At 37.1% G+C, this 24,421-nt stretch overlaps 1 non-coding gene across 1 annotated transcript; it reads left to right on the top strand.

Annotated features, from left to right (window-relative positions):
• Positions 1–7,111: 7,111 nt before the first annotated feature.
• On the top strand, positions 7,112–7,220 carry LOC141681138 (small nucleolar RNA R71). The gene has a single exon (XR_012558581.1). It is a non-coding gene; the product is annotated as a small nucleolar RNA R71 (small nucleolar RNA).
• The last annotated feature ends 17,201 nt before the right edge of the window (positions 7,221–24,421 follow it).

Raw genomic sequence — 24,421 nt, 5'->3', positions numbered from 1 at the left:
ACCACCCACAGATGAAGAATCGGCGGTGTTGCTGCCTATTTGTGTTCTTTGTCTCTTGGGTGCCATTGAGATTGAATAAGAGAGAATAAAAACTAAGTGTTTGAGAGAGATTTGTGTTTGAGAATTTGTGAAGTGGTGGAGAAGTTTGTGTATAAGTGTGTGTATTTATAGGTGGTGAGATGAGAATTAGATATGGAATAGAAGTGGGAATTGATTATGGGAATCGTGGGAATAATGGGTTTGATTTGGAGAGGGAAATTTGGGATGTGGAAGAGTAAAATTCAGTTTGGAATTGATTTTGTGGAAAAAATCCCATTTTTTACTCTTCAAACTACTGTTTTTTTATTTTTTAAGTCGGGACTTCGGCGCGGGCGCGCGCTTGGACAGTACGGGCGCGCTCACCTTCTGGAAAACCGGCGCGGTCGCGCGCTAGATCGGCGCGGGCGCGCTTGGCTACCAAAGTTGGCCCTGAATTTTTTTCTTTTTCAGAGTTTTTTTTGTGTTTTTCTCCTTCCTTCTTGCTTCCTCTACCTACTAATGTACAAAAAACTTGGGTTGCCTCCCAAGCAGAACTTCTTTTACGTCGCTAGCTCGATGTAGAACCTTGAGCTCAAATGGACAATAGAACGACACTAACCACCTCGCGATTTACCGTATCACCGTAGTAATGCTTCAACCTCTAACCATTTACCTTGAATGCTTGGCCCGAATTACTTTTAAAAATTTCCACCGCTCCATGTGGAAACACAGTTTTGATTATGAAGGGCCCTGACTACCTTGACCTCAACTTTCCAGGAAAAAGACGGAGACGAGAGTTAAAAAAAAGAACTTGTTGCCCCGACACAAATGATTTGAGCACTAGACCCCTATCGTGCCACCTCTTGACTTTCTCCTTATATATTTTGTTATTCTCATAAGCTTGAATCCGAAACTCGTCGAGTTCATTCAATTGAAGCATTCTCTTCTTTCCGGCCGCATCTAAGTCAAGATTCAATTTCTTCAAAGCCCAATATGCCTTATGTTCGAGCTCCATTGGCAAATGATACCCCTTACCATAAACCAACTAAAATGGTAACATTCATAATGGAGTCTTGTATGTTGTTCTATACGCCCAAACAACTTCATCAAGCTTTAAAGACCTATCCTTCCTTGATGGACACATAACTTTCACTAAGATACGCTTGATCTCTCTGTTAGACACCTCAGCTTGACCATTCGTCTGAGGATGATAAGCCGTAGCAATGCGATGATTCACATTATACCTTTGCATCATAGCAGTGAACTTGCGATTGTAAAAATGCGACCCCTCATCACTGATTATGACTCTTGGAGTTCCAAACCTTGTGAATATCTGCTTGTGAAGAAAATTAAGCACCACTTTCGCATCGTTCGATGGCAATGCCTTAACTTCAACCCATTTTGACACATAATCAACCACCAACAAGATGTACCGATTGTTATAAGATGAGACAAATGGCCCCATGAAGTCAATTCCCCAAACATCGAAGACCTCAACCTCGAGAAGCACATTAAGCGGCATCTCATCCCTCTTTGACATATTACCCACACGTTGACATCGATCATATTTCAGAATGAACTAGTGGGCATCTTTAAACAAGGTTCGCCAAAAGAACCCTTCTTAAAGAATACGAGCTGCTGTCTTTTCTCAACCTTAATGTCCTCCATAAGCCGTTGAGTGGCAATCTCGCAAGACCCCCCCTCCCCGCGTTTCGCTGTAAGGAATACATCTCCTGATGATTTGGTCAGCTCCTTGTCGAAAAAGAAATGGCTCATCCCACATATACCACTTCACTTCATGTAGAAACTTCTTCCTTTGAGCATATGATAAGTCGGGAGGCATGATATTACTCACAAGGTAGTTCACAATGTCTGCAAACCACGGTTCTTCTTCTTGCACTCCAAACAACTGATCGTCGGGAAAAGACTCATTTATCAATGACTTTTCCAATGAAGTAGCATTATGGTTCTCTAAACGCGAGAGATGATCAACGACTTGATTTCCAGTCCGCTTTTTGTCCTTGATCTCAAGTTCAAATTCTTGAAGCAAAAGGCTTCGAGTCCTTCTTTGAGACGAGATAACGAATTGCAGCGTGATCAGTGAAAACTGTCACCTTAGTCCCAAGTAGATAAGATTGAAAAACTGGAGAAAAACACGCGCTAAAATTGTCACCTTAGTCCCAAGTTAGGGCGAAAACACGCACTAAAATTCATGCAAGTATACGCATTCGCAAGTAGTATAAGATATAAATCAGATTCATTCCCACAGAGACTGGTTTAGGTTAAGTTCAATTTATGCACCTATGCAACAATGTATGGTTATTGCTCAATGCTAAGACAAATAACAAATTGGGTTTTTATTCAACTAAGAGATTATACTAAATAACATTAACTAAGAGAATTGAGGTTGAATTACTTATATGAGACAAACCTGGGATCCTAACTTCATTAAATACTTCATTCAATAGCCTTTTTGTTCTTAACCTTAACATGTAATGGTGATGACACTAATCAGATAACACGAAACTAGTAAACACAAACTTTCGTTGTACGAATACCCTACTACCAAGCATCCACAAAAGAGATAGAAGTTGAATAGACAACAATTATGCTTAGTCCTTATATGTCTAAATGAATTGAAAACATAACGGTTTAATGCGCAATTTATCTATCGTGATTACATAGGGCAAGTAAGATGGGTAAAATTACCTATGAATCATGCATAACAATAACACATGAACCTATGCTAGCATGGCAAGTTCTAAACCTCAATATTCATTGTCACTTCAATAGAGATTAACACGCTATCCTATATGTTAGCTACGCACATAAGACGAATAAGCACAATCAATACTAGGTTATCATACAATTACCACACACTAAAGTATCGAAAAAGTTTAACTAAAGAAATACATAAATAAATCCGCTAGAACCCCACGATAACGATTAGTTCATAATCGAACTCATCGTCACCATGGGTTCCCATAAAAGCATGATAATAAATAATATAAGAGTACTAGGGTTCAAAGACAAATCGAAAATAAGTATCCAAGTATCGCCTAAATCAAAGAAAATAAAAGTCTTCTTCTCCGTAGCCTTCTCATGCTCTCTAGGTCTTCTTATTGCTCTCCAAGGCCTCCTTGTTGTTGAAAACGTCTTTTTATTGGTATATATAAGCTCCAGGATGACCAGGACTCTCAAAATCTTCAATTTCGACTAAGATCAGGATTCTGGGGCAGAAACCGGGCGCGGGCGCGCTATTTTCGGGCGTGGGCGCGCTGTTTTCGGCCGCGGCCGCGCTGGAATAGTGTTTTCAGCGGCGCCGGCGCGCTGGTTCTGGCCCGGCCGCGCTGACATTCTGGAAAAATTCTGACAATTCTTCTTTTGGCCGTATCTTGAGTTCTGCTCGTCAGAATTAGGCAATTTAACTGCCCACGCGAAGCTAACGAGATTTTCTACAACTTGTGAAATAGACTTCCAATTCTGATATCTTTTCAACATATTTCTTTAAAAATCTTCTTTCTTCATTTAACTGATGCCTGAAATGCAATAACGCAAAAACACATAAAAAATACCAATAACTTGAGTCCAAAACACCCAACTTAAGCTTGGAATGAAGCGTTCCAAGTAGATATAAAATTCACTCATCACACCCCCAAACTTGAATCGATGCTTGTCCTCAAGCATAAACAGACTCAAAACTACAAAACAAACCTAATGCATGAATGCAACTACTTGAATGCAACTAAATGATAATGAAATCGATCCCCTCAGAATAACCATAACCAAATGAATAAGCCAATGCCTCTAAGAATACAATGACTCAAAACAGAGCTCGAATAAATCCCACAAACCAACTCACAAACCAGAAACGTGCGTGGGTGGGATGCTTAACAGATATACTCTCGATACTAGATCAATAACCATAACTTATCTTTCATCAAAATAGTCACAATTTTATAATAGAATAGATGTTAAACGCATATTGACTCTCAACACCTTATTTCTACTAGAGTTATACAAGGATTCATGCTATTATTGAACACATAATAACATGCTTATTTTACCGTGTAATGAGTGAGGTCCCAAAAGACTCACTCATTACAATAATACCCATGTAGCAAACGTTAGGTTAGCGGATCCCAGACTATAAAAGGCTTAGGTTACTAGGCACAAAGTCTCCTAGAACTTAATAACTCGAGTATTAAAGAGCTCACTCTTGATCAATTATGCATAAACACATACTATTTTTCTATGCTTTTTTTTCTTTTTTTCTTTTCTTTTTTTTTCAATAATTTATAAATGAGTGTGTTTCGCTCAATCTCATTCAACCCTAGACTACTCATAAAACTATGAGCCGTCTACTAGCCATTTGACGCCTAGCCTTACAACAACTAGCAATAAAATCCAAGCTTTTCTCTAGTTTAAAATTTCAGTGTTCTTTTGTCATTACGAGAATAAAAAAAACTAAATATAAACTAGTGATTAAATCTCAACTAATAAACAAGCATAATTATAATCTAGATCAAAAGCAATCCTATAAGACTTGAGAAATAATTTTTTTCCTTGGCATGCAAATCAATTCAATAGACTTAAACAACCCTCTATTCATCATCACCACACTCAAATCAACAACAACTTATCAAATAGCATAGTTCATCTTAAGGGATCATGCTAAATATGCATGCAAGTGCAACTATATAAAATCACATTAAAAAATAAATAAATATGTCCGATATGAACAATCCTGCAACACTACGAATGAAATACAACTATATGCAACACGAATCTATATGAACTATATGGATACACATAAACTAATCCTTATATTATCATCCCCAAACTTAAAATTTTCAATGTCCTCATTGAAGGTAATAATAAGGATTTCCAGGCATATCAAGTCGTCGGAAAGATCACCCTCCTCGGTGGAGGATCAGGTGGCCAATCAAGCTCGACACCAGTGGCTTGGAAAATAGTGCCCAAAGCCTGTGCCAAATCTGTAGCAAAACGACGGTGAATGTCATGCATGGTCTCAATACGCCGAATCAACCTTCTATATTGTGCATCACCAAGACCAAACCTATCAACTGTCTGTGGTGCACGAGAGGGACTATCTGTAAGCACGGGAGGAACCGGATGGTCACCCTTTAGATTATCATAGATATATTCCAACCCTTTGTCAGGGGGTGCACCTAAGAATGCATAACTCAAGTGATCCGGCAGTGGGTTGAGCTCAAGTGTGGGAGCTTCTTCAATCGATGGTTCAAGACGCTCATGAGAAATTTTTAGCTCTACTATCCCAAGAGAATGGAATGACATATCCAACTTCCTCTTTATGGAGGTGCATTCAAAACCTGCAGTTGCTCTGCTCCTTCTTTGTCATCAATAACTAATTTCCCCATTAAGGATCTCTCTAAGGTATTTGACTTTTGCAATTGCTCAAGTTCCGAATTTACTACAGAGTCGACCCACTCTACTTTAAAGCACTGCCCTTTAATTGTGTGTAACTTTATTGCCTTGAACACATTAAAAGTGACCTTTTGATCGTGAACCTTCATCGTAAGCTCTCCTTTTAGCACATCGATCATAGTTCGGCCAGTAGCTAAGAATGGTCTCTCGAAGATAATGGAAATCTTCTTATCCTCCTCAAAGTCAAGAATTACAAAGTCGGCAGGAAAGATTAGTTTGTCCACCTTGACCAACACATCATCCACAATGCCTCGTGGATATGTAATAGAATGATCGGCCAACTACAAGGACATATATGTCGGCTTCGGATCAGGTAGACCAAGCTTCTTGAAGATAGACAAGGGCATTATATTGATGCTAGCTCTCAAATCACATAAACACTTGTCGAACAACAAGTTTCTGATGGTGCAAGGAATAGTGAAGCTTTCAGGATCTTTAAGCTTCTGAGGCAACTTCTGTTGCAGCACAGCACTGCATTCCTCTATAAGAGCAACGGTCTCTAAGTCATCGAGCTTCACTTTTCGAGAGAGAATACCTTTCATAAACCTCACATAGCTAGGCATCTGTTTAAGAGCTTCAGCGAAAGGTATGTTGATATGAAGTTTTTGAACATGACAAGAAACTTAGCAAATTGCTTATCCAACTTTTGCTTCTGCAACCTTTTAGGAAAAGGAGGTGGAGGATAGACCTGATTCTCCCCTGTATTACCCTTATGAGGAGTGTGTTCCATAGTTTTCTTCCTTGGTTCCACCTCGGCATCCTTCAACACTTCTTCTTTAGCCACAACTTCATTTTCTGAAACTTGACATTTTTCAGGCTCTTCATTTTACTGAATTTTGGGGCTTGTGACCTTTCCATACCTCAAGGTGATGGTGTTCACCTGTTCTTCAACTTCCCTCTTTCCTGGACTGGCTTCTGTATCACTAGAAAGCGTTCCTGGTGGTCGATTCAATAAGGCGTTAGCAATTTGCCCTATTTGGTCCTCCAGAGTCTTGATAGAAATAGCCTGACTTTGGCATATAAGAGCCTAATTTTTGCACATAAGCCTCAACTCCTCCAATTCAGATTTTTCATTCAAATATTGACCTGCATCTTGAGTTTGTTGTTGAAGTTGGAGTTGTCTTGGTGCAAACTGATGCTGAAAACCAGGAGGATTGAATTGTTTGTTTCCAAACTGCTGATAAAGCTGTTGTACCGCATTCTGATTGTTGCTCCAGCTGAAGTTAAGATGATTCCAGTTATCAAGATGATAAGTGCCTGGAACTGGTTGTGATTTCTAAAAGTTGTTCACAAACTGAGCCGATTCACTAGATATAGCACATTGCTCCGTCGCATGCGAACCTGCACAAAACTCACAAACTCTGGTTATCTGATTAACACCATACTTAGCCAGAGAATCGATCTTCATAGACAACGCCCTTAGTTGGGCAGTGATAGTCGTAGTTGTATCCACTTTAAGAATTCCTGCTACCTTGCCCTGTGGAAATATCTGGGTTAGATACTGATATTCATTAGCTGCCATCAGTTCAATTAGCTCATACGCTTCCTTATAGCTCGTTGCCCATAATGCTCCACCTGATGCTGCATTAAGCATGGGTCTAGATTGTGCTCCCAAACTATTGTAAAAACAATTGATGAGGACACTTCTTAAGCATCTCCTTGTAGCGCTCCCAAGCTTCACATAGAGATTCTCCCGATTGCTGTGCAAAATGAGTGAGAGCATTCCTCATTGCAGCTGTCTTCGCCATAGGGAAGAATTTAGTAAGAACATTTTTAAGTAAGATCCTCCCAAGTCATAATTGAACCAGCTGGTAGAGAGTGTAACCAGCTCTTAGCCTTGTCCCTCAGAGAGAATGGAAACAGTCTCAGTTTTACAGCATCCTCAGAAACACCATTGAACCTGAAGGTGTCCCAGATCTCTATAAAATCCCTAATATGCATATTGGGATCTTCCATTGAAGCACCCCCAAACTGAACTGAATTATGTACTATTTGAATTATGCCAGGCTTGATCTCAAAGGTATAAATTGTGATAGCAGGCCTGACAAGCTAGATTGAATGTCATTAATCTTGGGTTGAGAAAAATCCATCAAGGCTTTCGGTCGTGCTGCTGGATCTCCTATTATAATGAGTACCTGAAACACAACAAGTAAATCATGAAAGTAAAAGAGTCTGAGTCAGTGAACTTTAACGACCACTGATGACAAGCACATAAACTAAAAATTAACACCGAGTCCCTGGCAGCGGCGCCGAAAACTTGTTAGGGCGAAAATACGCGCTAAAATTCACGCAAGTATACGCGTTCACAATTAGTATAAGATATAAATTAGATTTGTTCCCACGGAGACTGGTTTAGGTTAAGTTGAATTTAGCACCTATGCAACAATGTATGGTTATCGCTCAATGCTAAGACAAATAACAAATTGGGTTTTGATTGAACTAAGAGATTATACTAAATAGCATTAACTAAGAGAATTGAGGTTAAATTACTTATATGAGACAAACATGGGATCCTAACTACATTAAATACTTCATTCAATGGCCTTTTTATTCTTAACCTTAGCATGTAATGGTGATGACACTAATCAGATAACACGAAACTAGTAAACGCCAACTTTCGTTGTACGAATACCCTACTACCAAGCATCCACAAAAGAGATAGAAGTTGAATATACACCAATTATGCTTAGTCCTTATATGTCTATAAGAATTGAAAACATAACGGTTTAATGCACAAGTTATCTATCGTGATTACATAGGGAAAGTAAGATGGGTAAAATTACCTACGAATCATGCGTAACAATAACACATGAACCTATGCGAGCATGGAAAGTTCTAAATCTCTATATTCACTGTCGCTTCAATAGAGATTAATACGCTATCTTATATGTTAGCTACGCACATAAGACGAATAAGCACAACCAATACTAGGTTATCATACAATCATCACACACTAAAGTATCGAAACAATTTAACTAAAGAAATCCATAAATAAATCCGCTAGAACCCCACGATAACGATTAGTTCATAATCGAACTCATCGTCACCATGGGTTCCAATGAAAGCATGATAATAAACAATATAAGAGTATTAGGGTTCAAAGACAAATCGAAAACAAGCATCCAAGTATCGCCTAAATCAAAGAAAACAAAAGTCTTATTTTCCGTAGCCTTCTCGTGCTCTCTAGGTCTTCTTATTGCTCTCTCATGCCTCCTTGTTGTTGAAAACCTCTTTTTATTGGTATATATAGGCTCAAGGATGACCAGGACTCTCAAAATCTTCAATTTTGACTAAGATCAGGATTCTGGGGCAGAAACCGGGCGCGGGCGCGCTGTTTTCGGGCACGGCCGCGCTGGAATAGTGTTTTCAGCGGCGCGGGCGCGCTGACATTCTGGAAAAATTCTGACAATTCTTCTTTTGGCCGTATGTTGAGTTCTGCTCGTCAGAATTAGGCGATTCAACTGTCCACGCGAAGCTAACGAGATTCTCTACAACTTAAGAATGGCCTAGGCTTCCAATTCGGATATCTTTTCAGTATATTTCTTTGAAAAGCTTCTTTTTTCATTTAACTGATACCTGAAATGCAATAACACTAAAACACATCAAAAATACCAACAACTTGAGTCCAAAACACAAACTTAAGCTTGTAATGAAGCGTTCTAAGTAGATAAATCCACTCATCAGCCACCAGGCTGAACATGAGTACAACTTACCACCCCCAAATGGACGGGCAGAGTGAAAGGACTATCCAGACCGTAGAAGATATGCTAAGGGTCTGTGCCATTGACTTTAAGGGAAATTGGAATGACCACTTACCCTGATTGAGTTTTCCTACAAAAATGGCTATCACGCTAGCATAGGAATGTCCCCGTATGAAGCTCATTACGGAAGAAGATGCCGCTATCCCTTGTGTTCGGATTAAGTCGGAGAACATAAAATTCTGGGGCCCGAGTTGGTTTAACAGACCCGTTAAACGGCAGTACTCATCAGAAAGAGGCTGGTAGTGGCTCAAGACAGACAGAAGAAGTATGCCGACTAGACTAGAAAAGATAGAGAGTATGAAGTGGGAGATTCAGTATTGTTGAAGGTATCTTCATGGAAAGGATTAATGAGATTCGGAAAGAAAGGGAAACTAAATCCTAGATTCATTGGACCATTTGAGATCCTGAGGAGGATATGACCTCTGGCTTACGAGCTCACCTTGCCTCCCAATCTGCAACAAATGCACAATGTATTTCATGTGTCAATGCTAAGTAAATACCATGCCGATGCATGATATGTGATAGAGTACTAACAGGTAGACTTGCAACCGAACCTGACCTACATCGAGTAACCAGTAAGAGTGATGGACCAGAAGGAACAAGTGATGAGGAACAAGACTTATCAAACTGGTCAGAATCTTATGGAGAAACCATAATATGAAAGAGTCAACTTTGGAACTAGAGGACACAATAAATGAAAGATATCCCTACCTGTTTTCTATTTAATTCGGGGACGGAATCCTTTTTAGAGGGGAAGAATGTAATAACCCAAATTTTTGGGACTTTGTAAAACATTTGATGAATAGTAATCCTGACGATCGGGGAAAACTTTTTATCCCACACTATGTTATGCATGGAAAATTTAGTTTCCAAGTCGATATTGTGATTATATGTACCAAATGAATGTATGTAACCATTAGTTTTCGAAAAAAACAAATATTATAAAATGACCTTATCTTCCGACCCATCAAGTAATATGAGAATCACATTACAATCACGAATCTAGAATTCTACAAATCAAAACCCAAATACAAGGTTTCAAAACATAAAGGACTTATAAGAAATGATTCACCTCGTGAATCGCTTATGAATATTTATTACGAAAATGAATAAGTGACCAAACGAATACGTAGGCGAATAAATAAAATCAAGCCATGCAACTTCCTATGCAAGCCATGCAAACTAATTAGTAAGAATGTAACCAAGGATTGACAATAAAATAGTAATCAATCAAAGAGCATAGTAACCTAGCTAAGGCAAATAGTAATCAAGAATAGTAGTTGTAGTACTTGGCTATTAAACTAGTTTTGAAAATTAGCCATGATAGAAGAAATGTACTAAGATATGCATATCTAGGATTATATACACAAATAATCTATCACTTAAACAAGAAGCAACCAAGTAACAAAAACACAATTATCTCTTCTCTCTCCCAATACCTTCCATTCGGCCCTTCCAAACAAAAACAAGAACACAAATTCAAATTTCATGATCTAGCCATGGATAAATGATATAATTAATTCCCAAGCTTCCTACATATCAAACTAAGGTAAGATAAAGTTTTCATAGCATTTAATTAAGGTTAGGATGGTTAAATAAATCCATGAAAGTGATTATGAATAGTGCCAAATAGTAACTTTTCTTCATTTCTTGATTTTCATGGAAAGATTTAGGATTCTTAAGCACACCCAAGCCTCACCAAGAATCATCCATCAAGAAGGAAACCTTACAAGCTACGAATAAAGGTATAAATATTTACCCTAACTTTGTTTAAGGTTTAAGTTTCAAGAAAAGTATGAATTTTGGTTATAAACCTAGTTTTGATATTTGTTATGTTGGTTTCTTGATGATTACTTAGTTAGATGCTAAGGTTGATGTTTTGGCCTCAAGAACTTGATGTTCTTGATAGTATTAATTTTTAAGATGATGGTATGATGATTGTAGGTTCTGTATTAGTAGTTTAGAGCAAAAATAAAACTCGAATCGCGAGCATAACGTCGATAAAATGAATGAATCGTAACCTTAAAGTTTTCTGCAGAAATACAGAATATATAAACTGTGATTTCTTGAAATTTAAGACTTTAAAATAATATAGATTGTTTTAAGGATTATTTAGGCGCTTGAATCGCTTGATTTTGATTTACGGTTCAAAAGTTAGGACTTTTTTAGTGAAAATGTATTACGTGATAAAAACTGTTACGAATTATAAACTTTGAAAGTATAAATGATCGACTTAAACTTATTCAAAATTTATGAAACAAAGAGTAAGAAATTGAGTATATTAACTTCCATAAAAATTTCAAGTGAAAATATGTATTTTTCAATTTTATAAAAATGTTGGATCCGAGATCGCGCGAGTAGATTTCCTTAAGAATCGCGAGTGGAGGCGAGTGGCAAAAGTAAAGGAGATTTATGGACACAAAGGATTTTGAAAGAAAAAGAATTTAACGAGTACTCATACTTTATTAAAATGACGAGATTAAAGTGTGTCATGTAAATGGATAGTAAGTATTGTGTCTTTACCAAGTGACGATAAATACGATTAGACTCTAACTGAACGATAATGTTCTTGATTTTAGATTTTCGGACGAACTCTAGAGCACCCTCCACCTCGAAACACCTAGGCAAGTTCATGAAACATGCTCCATATACTATTCTGAATATTGTTTTACTGTCTTTCGTACAAATGCCATGTTTTCCATGATTGTAAAATACGAGTTTTTACGTATCAATAATGATTGAGTTTATGATGAATATATCGTAGAATATTTTAACTCTATTGATAGGGAAGAAAATAAGGCATGGGTATATAATTAATATTGCATTAATCATATCAGAATTGGGCCAACAGCTAGGCCCATTTGAGAAGGCCCAAAACCATGAATATTAATTAATTTCGTAATTAATTAATAAGGGATAAGTTAGCTGATAAGATGAGTCCTAGTAGAGAAATAAATCCTTGTAGATTGGTCTCCAAGGAACCTGGTGGGATAAGGAATCAGCTTCCTACCTCTTAGGACTCCAAAGTCCATTCTAATTCTGAGACTTGACCACCAAGTCTCCTAACCCAAGTCCAATTCAAGGACTCCCAATATCTATATAAGGGGCCTCACCCCACAAATCAGAACTACGTTTTTTGACTTGATCCTTGGCAAATAGCAAGGTACATAGGCATCTTGTAAGGCTTATCGAGTCACGAAACACAAGAGCAGTCAAATCGAGCCTCGAAACTCACGTTCCCTAGTAATATACACAACAATTAGTTTACCTTAGTTTTTGGATTCATAAATTTGGCGCCGTCTGTGGGAAAGCACAACAACAACCATGGCGAGAACACGGAGAACAAGCAGCGCCCTTGAAGGAGGAACACCCGCGAGGATAACCCAAATGATTTCGTCAACCGTGGAGGTACCTCCACATTCAACCTATGCCACCACCCAAGGAGAAGCCCAAGTAGGGGCAACTGAACCTCAACCATAAGGGACGATTCCCTCGGCTACTCAAGGGACTAATTCCCAACTTCAGCAGCTACATACACCTGTGAATTCTCGACCCGTTGGGTATGAGTATTCAACTATTGTGACTACTAACCCCCTTATGGGATGCCCCTTTACCCCGAGGTTGGAGGAAGTGGACATGCTGGATGGAGTGAAGCACGAGGGCGAACACCCCCCTACATACAAGGTTTGGACCCTATCCCAGAGGATCAGGAATTTTCTGGTCCATATACTGAGAGAGACTCTGAATCTTCAGATGATGAGGTGGCTCCAAGAAGGAGACGTGCTGGCAAAGATCCAGTGCATGATGGTAACCAACGTCCTAGGAGCACCCAAAGGATGAATCCCCAAGAAGTGCAGGAGAGGATCACTGCTCACGAGGCTGAGATTCAAAGGCTGAAGCGTCACTTGGAGGCGCACCACACCATCAGGCCCCTACTACCTCAAAGGGGGAGAAATCCTCCTCCAATCATAGACCTGGATGGTCCAATACAGAGAAGGGCTGTTGTCCCAAGGGCTGATCCAAACAAACTTTTTCCCCTTGGAGATCCTGATCATCCTACTCCACCCTTCACTGAAGAGATAATGAGTGCCCATATCTCAAGGAAGTTCAAGATTCCCACCATCAAAGCTTATGATGGCACTAGAGATCCCGCTAATCATGTCAGGACATTCTCTAATGCACTGTTGCTGCAGCCCGTGAATGACGCTATTAAGTGTCGGGCCTTTCCTCAAACTCTGTCGGGAATGGCTCAAAGATGGTATAGTCGTTTGCCCCCGAACTCCATTGGGTCCTTCAGAGAATTAAGTCAGACTTTTATTAAGAAATTCATCAGCGGGAGAGTGAATGAAAAAAGTTCAGCATCCCTCATGAGCATTGTGCAGGGAACGAAGGAATCCTTGAGAGACTACCTGAATTATTTCATAAAGGAAGCTTTAAAAGTCCCGGACCTTGATGACAAGGTTGCTATGATAGCACTGCAACAAGGAACTAGGAACGAGTTCTTCAAGATGTCTTTGGCCAAGCGCCCCCCTGAAAATATATTGCAGCTCCAAGATAGAGTCGGGAAGTACATCAAGGTGGAGGAGAGCATGAGGAAGACAGTAGTAAGTAACGAGCCCGCTGGAGGCAAGAAGCGGAAAACTGATCTGGAATATATTGCTAAGGACAAGTATCCCAGAACTGAGCAAAACCCTGATTCAACCCTAAATAAGGGAGGACCTGGGCAAAAGTTCACTGAATATGCTAAGCTGAATGCTCCTAGAAGTCAAATCTTGATGCAAATCGAGAAAGATCGAGATATTCGTTGGCCTATACCTTTGAAGGCTGATCCTGCAAAACTCGATAAGAGCAAGTATTGCAGATTTCACAAGGATGTTGGTCATGACAACGATGAGTGTAGACAACTGAAAGATGAAATTGAATTCCTCATTCAAAAAGGAAGATTGAACAAATATAATGGAGAAAGAGGGGATTGGAATACCAATGAAAGAAAGAATTTTGAAGATCATATGAGCTGAAGGGTTTTTAGCACATAAATGCAACGAAAACATAAATTTAAATCTTAAAAAAATGAAACCCTCCGCAGGATCCATGCGAAAAATAATATTTAATTCGTAGTTCAGTACGTTTACCTTAAGAAGCTTTACGTTAATGGAAATATGGAGATCTTTAATAGCGATCCAAGAACGATGAGTGAAGATCCCTAGCAGCTGCTCCTCAAGTGTGAAGCATTCCACCGGTATCCACCAAGAGATCAATGTAATGGAGGAGGAAGAGGTTGAGAGAATTAGTTGCCTCCCTCTATTTCTACTTTAGAATTAGGGTTTTTTTTGGGTTGAGACAAATAGGGTTTATAATAGTATATTTATAGGCAAAATTTTCAGCTGAAAATTTTCCATAAAATATTATTATTATTAACCCTTTAATTGATTATTCTTATTAACAAATTAACTAATAATTATAACACCTTTTAATCATTAATCCCTTTTCTAAACACTTTAGAAAAATAATTCTCTCACTTGATTTAATTTCCAAAATTAAATTCTTAATTAATAATATTAAGAATTAATTAAATCTTATTTAATCAATTATTAAATCTGCTAATTAATTATTTATTTCACAAATAAATAATTACCGGCCATTATTAATTAATTCCTCCACCATTAAATCATTCTCTTTTATGGTGTGACACTGTAGGTTCAATATTAAGCCGGTAGTAGAAATAAATAATAAAAAAACTATGTTATCATTATTTATATAAATTCTCTAATTCATTAAATATGATTAATTAATAAATTAATCATATTTATTCTACATCGTGAGGGATACTTCTCAGCATATCGCGACTATTTGGATAATACGAATTCACTGCTTAGAATACCAAGAACCTATTCAGTGAGTAGTTACCGTACAATAAATTCCTTCTTCCCTGCAATGTCACGATTAAATACAAGGCATGGAACTTGTGTCAAGCCTATCTTATTTAATCATTTACTTTCCTATTTACTATGCTTAGTTCTATTTAATGTAAATTAGAAACTTCTTTCTAATTTGATTCACTCTGGCCAGAGATTCCTGAACTAGCATAAGTGGATCAGCATTGAATATTTTCTTCCTTCATTGGAAGGGGTAGATCCTTTATTGATCATACACTATCTTCGTGTACAAATTCCTATACCCAGTAGAGTCCTTATAATTGTCCCTGGAGACTAAGAACTAACCAAAGCATAGTTCAGTGTGCACAAGATGACTATGATGACCTCAAGTCTAAGGATACTTGTACAACTATCAATATGTGAACAACTACTGACACGTGAGTGAACTTCATCAGTTGTTCAGCTGTGTGAGTCATGTTCAGTGAACTTATTCTATAATAAGCACCTACATACTAGCTATAGTGTCACCACACAAATGTTTATGAGAACAGACATCCTTCATAATGAAGCAAGCATAGTATGTACCGATCTTTGCGGATTACTAATTACCAGTTAGTAATCCTACGACCAGGAAATATTTAAGTTTAGAGTTATCATCTTTTAGGTCTCATTATTATGATCTCATCATAATCCATAAAAAGCTTTACTCTAAACTATGGTATATCTTATTTAAATATTTAAATAGATAAAGCCCGCAATAAAACCAAAATAAGTCTTTTATTAATATCAATGAAATCAAAACAGATTACATAAAAGTTATTCCTAAATCATCATACATAATTGGACTTAGGACACATCTCTTTTAATCTCCCACTTGTATTAAAGCCAATCACTCTGGTATCTAATACCCATCTTGTCTTTATGACGATCAAAGTGACTTTGAGAAAGTGGCTTTGTGAGTGGGTCTGCTACGTTGTTATGTGTGTCAACTCTCTTGACGTCTCCTCTTTTAATACAATACAAGAAATGTTACCACGCTTCCACTAACCTTTTTGTAGACATATGGTTCATCTATGTTTTTGATAAAACTAAACTCTTTGATTGTCTCATCAAAATGGATGTTCCATCTACGAGAAGCTTGCTTTAAACCATATATGGTTCGCAGCAGCTTACACACTAGGTGTTCATTTCCCTTGGAAAGAAAACCCTCTGGCTGTGTCATATACACTTCCTCTTCAAGTTTTCCGTTGAGGAAGGCCGTTTTCACGTCCATTTGCCAGATCTCATAGTCGTAGTAAGCAGCAATCGCAAGCAAAATCCGAATTGATTTTAACAGAGCTACAGGCAAAAAAATTTCATCAAAGTCAATCCCTTTCCTTTGTCTGAATCCTTTTGCCACGAGCCTGGCCTTATAGGTCACCACCTGCCCATCTGCTCCAATCTTTCTTTTGTATACCCACTTACACCCAATAGGCTTAACACCTTCAGGCGCCTCAACCAGAGTCCATACTTGGTTGGTATACATAGATTCCATTTCGGATTTCAAGGCACTATGCCATTTCTCTGAGTCAACACTACTCATAGCCTCATTATAGGTCACAGGGTCGTCATCATCAATGATTGACAACTCATTCTCATTCTCAATGACAAGGCCATAATACCTCTCAGGTTAGCGAGACACTCTCCCTGACCTACGTATGGGCTGTTCCACAGAAGGTTGTTCAGTCTGAACAGGTGTTTTCACTTGATCCGTAGTAGTTTGTGCTTCTTGAACTTCATCAAGTTCAATTTAGCTCCCACTGTTTTCTTCAAGGATAAACTGTTTTTCCAAGAAGGTAGCATGTCTGGAGACAAACACCCGATGATCGGTGTAAAAGTAATACCCTAAAGTCTCTTTAGGATATCCCACAAAATTACATTTTACAGATCGAGATTCCAGCTTATCTGGGTCAACTTTCTTGACATAAGTTGGACATCCCCAAATCTTAATGTGTTTAAGACTCGGTTTCCTTTCTTTCTATATCTCATATGGAGTTTAAGGAATAGATTTGGAAGGCACCTTATTCAGTAAATATGCTGAGGTTTCCAATGCATAACCCCACAGGAATACTGGAAGATTCGCAGAGCTCATCATGGACCGAACCATGTCTAACAAAGTTCGATTTCTCTTTTCAGATACCCCATTCAACTGTGGAGTATATGGAGGAGTCCACTGGGAGACTATACCATTTTCTTTGAGATAAGTTAGAAACTCTCCATTAAAGTATTCACCACCTCGATCTGATTGAAGAGTTATAATACTATGTTTGATTTGTTTCTCCATTTCATACTTATATTCTTTGAACTTTTCAAAGGCTTCAGACTTGTGTTTCATCAAATACACATATCTAATTCTAGATCGATCATCTATGAAAGCAATGAAGTATGAAAATCCACACATGGCTTGCATATACATTGGTCCACATACATTTGTGTGTACTAATCCTAGCATATCTGCAGCCCTCTCTCCATGTCCACTAAATGGAGATTTGGTCATTTTACCCAATAGACAAGACTCGCATGTAGGATATGATTCAAAATCAAAGGGGTCAAGTAACCCTTCCTTACGTAATGTCCGCGGTCTATTTTCACTAATATGACCAAGTCCGTAGTGCCACAAGAAAGTGAGATTTTTATCATCCCTTTTTCTTTTATTTGTATGTTCAATTTGTAGTAAATTATGCTCTACGTCACATACATACAGACCATTGTTTAAAATACCACTTCCATAAAGAACGTTATCTCTAAGAATTGAACATTTATTATTCTGAATAACAAACGAAAATCCAGCCAAGTATAACATGGAATAGAAATAATATTCCTCACAATAGAGGGAACAAAATAACAATTATTTAGAACAATAATCTTGCCCGTAGGCATATGTAAATGAAATGATCCTACAGCTTCAGCATCAACTCTTGCTCCATTTCCCATCCGTAGAATCACCTCATCTTCTTCAAGAGTCCTACTTCTCCTTAGTCCCTACAACGAATTGCAAATATGAGAACCACGGGAGGTATCTAATACCCAAGTAAAAATTGACTTAGTGACATATTAACTTCGATCATGAACATACCTGAATCAGAAGCGGTAGTCTCACTACCCTTCTTCTTCTTCAATTCTGCAAGGTAAACCTTGCAGTTCCTCTTCCAGTGCCCCACCTTGTTACAGTGAAAGCAAACAGCTTTGCTCTTGGGGTCTTCAGCTTTTGGTGGAACCGGCTTTTTCTCACCTACTTTCTTCTTCTTGGAAGGGTTCTTCTTCCTTTTCTTAGGATTGGAACCTTCACCAGTTAGAAGAACAGAACTCTTCTTAGGGGGAAAATTCGATTCCGCAGTCTTCAACATGTTGTGGAGTTCAGGTAGGCTGACATCCAGCTTATTCATGTGAAAGTTCACAACAAACTGCGAGAACGAACTCAGAAGTGATTTCAAGACCAAGTCTTGGCTCAGCTCCCCATCCATGGCAAAACCAAGTTGTCCAAGACGTTCAATCAAATTGATCATCTTAAGTACATGGTCATTCACAGATGATCCCTCAGACATCCTACAACTGAACAGCTCCTTCGATATCTCATATCGAGCTGTCCTCCCTGCCACACCATACAACTCTTGTAGATGCATAAGGATAGTGTGAGCATCCATATGCTCATGTTGCTTCTTTAGCTCAATGTTCATGGAAGCCAGCATGATGCATTGAGCAACATTGACATCATCTATCCACTTACGATATATAACATGTTCATCATTATGTGCATCGCTAGCAGGTTTAGTAGGCTTAGGTGAGTCAAGCACATATTCCAGCTTCTCAACCCTGAGAACAGTTCTCAAGTTTCGAAGCCAGTCAGCAAAATTAGGACCAGTCAACTTGTGAGCATCTAGTATACTCCGGAGTGATAGTGCAGAAGACATAACGTATATAGTAAATCTGTAAATGATGAACACATAACAACACTTAGCAAATATTCAATTTCATTTCAAAACACTGTATGAATCGGGTCTTTATTCATAAGTGGCTCCCACTAGTTTATCTAATTTATACAACCCCTAAGTGAAAATTAAGCATTCATAATGCTAGTGGGAATAGGGATCCTACATTCTATCACACAACCTCGGCTGTAGCACGAAACGTCATGTGATGTTCAATAGGCAGACAACTCTTGTCAATTACATCTTATGTTATTCCCTAATAAAACTTTAGCCTCTTGAATAATTGAGTCACGGCTGTAACATGACAAACTCAATATTCTAAGTCAAGTCTAACCCAACATTTCGTACAATTGAATCAGTCTCCAACGGCCCACGGCTGTGGCACGTAACGACCTTTAGATTCTAATTCAATGTACACATCTCTATGTAATAGACAAGTATTTCTTATTTCGAAATCAAAGCCCTCGGCTGTAGCACGAAACGACAATGATTCACAAAATAAGAACTACTTTCTACCATGTGATCTTTATCAAGCTCATGATAAAGAACAAGGTCAATCTAATATGGTGATGAAAATAAATACAACTACTTATTACATAAGTCTTCTTCTTTATTTAGACTTCTTGTATGCCTCGTCTTCTTCTTTGTATAACCTCCATTAGATAGCCTTCTTGAGTCTTCAATTACATTACATGATTGAAAGTAAAACTAATCTAATGAACTTACAAGAATAACTCGAGTTACATTACAAAGATTGACGACATGCAAGTCGTATTTAAAACCAAAAATAAAACCATTACACTAAGGTCGAAAGGCCATAACCATCCACCATGCTCATACAACACATAAAAGCATGTTAAAACACATACTCTGATCTTAACATATCATATTATCCATGATCTAATCATAAAAAGAAAATATGACAAAAATTAGAAAAATCAGAATCAAATCAGAAAAACAAGAATCACTGTTTACGGGCAGTAAACGACGTCAAACGCCTTACAGACGAGTCGTTGATAGTTTTAGCTATCCGTTTTGTTCAGACGCTCATTTACCTATGGAATAGGGTATTCGTTTGCGTAAATCGGACACCAGACCCAGATTTCAGCAAATCTGCAGCAGCCAATTCAGAATCCGTATCTAATATGATTCTCATAATTAGAACAAACATAAATCATGTATATATCAGTATATATACATATTACATAATCATCTTATGATTATACAACTCACATAAATATCATATATTCAAAACCATACATATATAAGCATATTCTATCAACATCAAATCATGGCGAATCACGTACATGCTCATATATCGAAAACAGTTAAACACATAAACGAATTAAAAACTTTTCGCAAGTAGCTCTGATGCCATTGAATGGTTTTTAGCACATAAACGCAATGAAAACGTAAATTTAAATCTTAAAAAAAATGAAACCCTCCGTAGGATTTATGCGAAAAATAATATTTAATTCGTAGTTCAGTATGTTTACCTTAAGAAGCTTTATGTTAATGGAAAGATGGAGATCTTTAATAGCGATCCAAGAACGATGAGCGGAGATCCTTAGCAGCTGCTCCTCAAGTGTGAAGCACTCCACCGGTATCCATCAAGAGATCAATGTAATGGAGGAGGAAGAGGTTGAGAGAATTATTTGTCTCCCTCTATTTCTACTTTAGAATTAGGGTTTTTCTTTTGGGTTGAGGCAAATAGGGTTTATAATAGTATATTTATAGGCAAAATTTTCAGCTGAAAATTTTCCATAAAATATTATTATTATTAACCCTTTAATTGATTATTCTTATTAACCAATTAACTAATAATTAAAACACCTTTTAATCATTAATCCCTTTTCTAAACACTTTAGAAAAATAATTCTCTCACTTGATTTAATTTCCAAAATTAAATTCTTAATTAATAATATTAAGAATTAATTAAATCTCATTTAATCAATTATTAAATCTGCTAATTAATTATTTATTTCACAATTAAATAATTACCATCCATTATTAATTGATTCCTCCACCATTAAATCATTCTCTTTTATGGTGTGACCCTGTAGGTTCAATATTAAGCCGGTAGTAGAAATAAATAATAATAAAACTATTTTATCAGCATTTATATAAATTCTCTAATTCATTAAATATGATTAATTAATAAATTAATCATATTTATTCTACATCGTGGGGGATACTTCTCAGCATATCGCGACTATCCGGATAATACGAATTCACTGCTTAGAATACCAAGAACCTATTCAGTGAGTAGTTACCGTACAATCAATTCCTTCTACCCTGCAATGTCATGATTAAATACAAGGCATGGAACTTGTGTCAAGCCTATCTTATTTAATCACTTGTTTTCCCATTCACTATGATTAGTTCAATTTAATGTAAATTAGAAACTCCTTTCTAATTTCATTCACCTTGGCCAGAGATTCCTGAACTAGCATAACTGGATCAGCATTGAACATTCTCTTCCTTCACTGGAAGGGGTAGATCCTGAAGGGTTTTTAGCACATAAACGCAGCGAAAACGTAAATTTAAATCTTAAAAAAACCGAAACCCTCCGTAGGATCCATGCAAAAAATAATATTTAATTCGTAGTTCAGTATGTTTACCTTAAGAAGCTTTATGTTAATGAAAAGATGGAGGTCTTTAATGGCGATCCAAAAATGATGAACGGAGATCCTTAGCAGCTGCTCCTCAAGTGTGAAGCACTCCACCGGTATCCACAAGAAAACAATGTAATGAAGGAGGAGGAGATGGAGAGAATTAGGGTTTTATAAATCTTTTTAGTTGAGGCAAAAATAGGGTTTATAAAAGTCTATAATCAAAGAAGGGCTCTTATGTTGTGACTTGGAATGAAAGTTTATCTGTGGAGGAACGAAATAACTATTTTTTCCTATGGAATATCGAGGAACACTAAGATTGAATTGGAAATATCGACAAATTCTTGCGGAGCCAAAATAAAATAAAAAAGGGTTTAACTTGTTCCAATTTTGTCTCTATCAAATTTTAATATCAGAATAGCGGATCTAGTCATGATTCAATGGGTCAGGTCCACTTAATTTTTATTTTGTTGATTTGTAATCTTTACAATGCATTTGATTAGCAAAACGGACATAATTTCTAGGCAAAATTTTTAGCTGAAAATTTTCCCATAAAATATTATTATTAACCCTTTATTATTTTCACTAATAATTAAAACACCTTTTAATTATTAATCCTTTTTCTAAACTCTTTAAAAATAATTCTCTCACTTGACTTAATTTCCAAAAATTAAATTCTTAATTAATAATATTAAGAACCTTTTCTTAATTAATTTATAATCAATTAAATCTCATTTAATCAATTATTAAATTTGCCAATTAATTATTTATTTCATATAAAAAATAATTATCAGCCATTATTAATTAATTCCTCCACCATTAAATCATTTTCTTTTATGGTGTGACCCTGTAGGTTCAATATTAAGCCGATAGTAGGAATACATAATAATAAAACTATTTTATCATTATATATATAAATTCTCTAATTCATTAAATATGATTAATTAATTAATCATATTTATTCTACATCGTGAGGGATACTTCTCAGCATATCGCGACTATCCGGATAATACGAATTCACTGCTTAGAATACCAAGAACATATTCAGCGAGTAGTTACCGTACAATTAATTCCTTCTACCCTGTAATGTCACGATTAAATACAAGGCATGGAACTTGTGTCAAGCCTATCTTATTTAATCACTTGCTTTCCTATTCACTATGCTTAGTTCTATTTAATGTAAATTAGAAACTCCTTTCTACTTTCATTCACTCTAGCCAGAGATTCCTAAACTAACATAAGTGGATGAGCATTGAATATTCTCTTCCTATACTGGAAGGGGTAGATCCTTTATTGATCATCCACTATCTTCATGTACAAATTCCTATACCCAGTAGAGCCCTTATAATTGTCCCTTGAGACTAAGAACTAAACCAAAGCATAGTTCAGTGTATACAAGATGACTATGATGACCTCAAGTCTAAGGATACTTGTACAACTATCACTATGTGAACAACTGCGGACACGTAAGTGAACTCCATCAGTTGTTCAGCTGTGTGAGTCATGTTCAGTGAACTTATTCTATAATAAGCACCTACATACTAGCTATAGTGTCACCATATAAATGTCTATGAGAACAGACATCCTTCATAATGATGCAAACATAGTATGTACCGATCTTTGCAGATTATTAATTACCAGTTAGTAATCCTACGACCAGGAACTATTTAAGTTTAGAGTTATCATCTTTTATGTCTCATTATTATGATCTCATCATAATCCATAAAAAGCTTTAATCTAAACTGTGGTATATCTTATTTAAACATTTAAATAGATAGAGCCCGCAATAAAAACAAAACAAGCCTTTTATTAATATCAATGAAATCAAAACAGATTACATAAAAGTTATACATAAATCCTCATACATGATTGGACTTAGGACATATCTCTTTCAATCTCCCACTTGTACTAAAGCCAATCACTCTGGTATCTAATACCCATCTTGTCTTTATGACGATCAAAGTGACTCTGAGAAAGTGGCTTTGTGAGTGGGTCTGCTACGTTGTTATGTGTGTCAACTCTCTCAACATTGACATCTCCTCTATTTTCAACTCAGATTCACCACCAAAAACAAGAAAAATGTCCTGAGTCCTTTGCAAGTACTTAAGGATATTTTTCACTGCTTTTCAGTGGTCTTCACCTGGATTGGACTGATATCTGTTCATCACACTAATTGAATAAGCAACATCAGGCCTTGTACACAACATCGCGCACATGATAGATCCTATTACTGAAGCATAAGGAATCTTACTCATACGCTCTCTTTCCTCAGGTGTCTTAGGAGATATTCTTTCAGAAAGGGACACTCCATGGATCATCGGTATGAGATCTCTTTTGGAGTTTTCCATGCTAAACCTTTTAAGCACTTTCTGGATGTATGTACCCTGGGTAAGACCTATCATTCTTCTAGATCTATCTATATAGATCTTCATACCGAGAATGTAGGATGCTTCTCCCAAGGCCTTCATGGTGAAGTTCTTTGATAGCCATACTTTGACTGATTGTAGCATCGGTATATCATTTCCTATAAGAAGTATGTCATCCACATACGATACAAGAAATGTTACCACGCTCCCACTAACCTTCTTGTAGACACATGGTTCATCTATGTTTTTTATAAAGCCAAACTCTTTGATTGTCTCATCAAAACGGATGTTCCATATACGAAAAGCTTGCCTTAAACCATATATGGTTCGTAACAGCTTACACACTAGGTG

Source organism: Apium graveolens, chromosome 8 (genome assembly GCF_009905375.1).
Source record: "Apium graveolens cultivar Ventura chromosome 8, ASM990537v1, whole genome shotgun sequence".
Classification (NCBI taxonomy): Eukaryota; Viridiplantae; Streptophyta; class Magnoliopsida; order Apiales; family Apiaceae; genus Apium; species Apium graveolens.
Note: the sequence above shows the minus strand (reverse complement) of the source record. Positions and strands in the feature narration are given on the sequence as shown.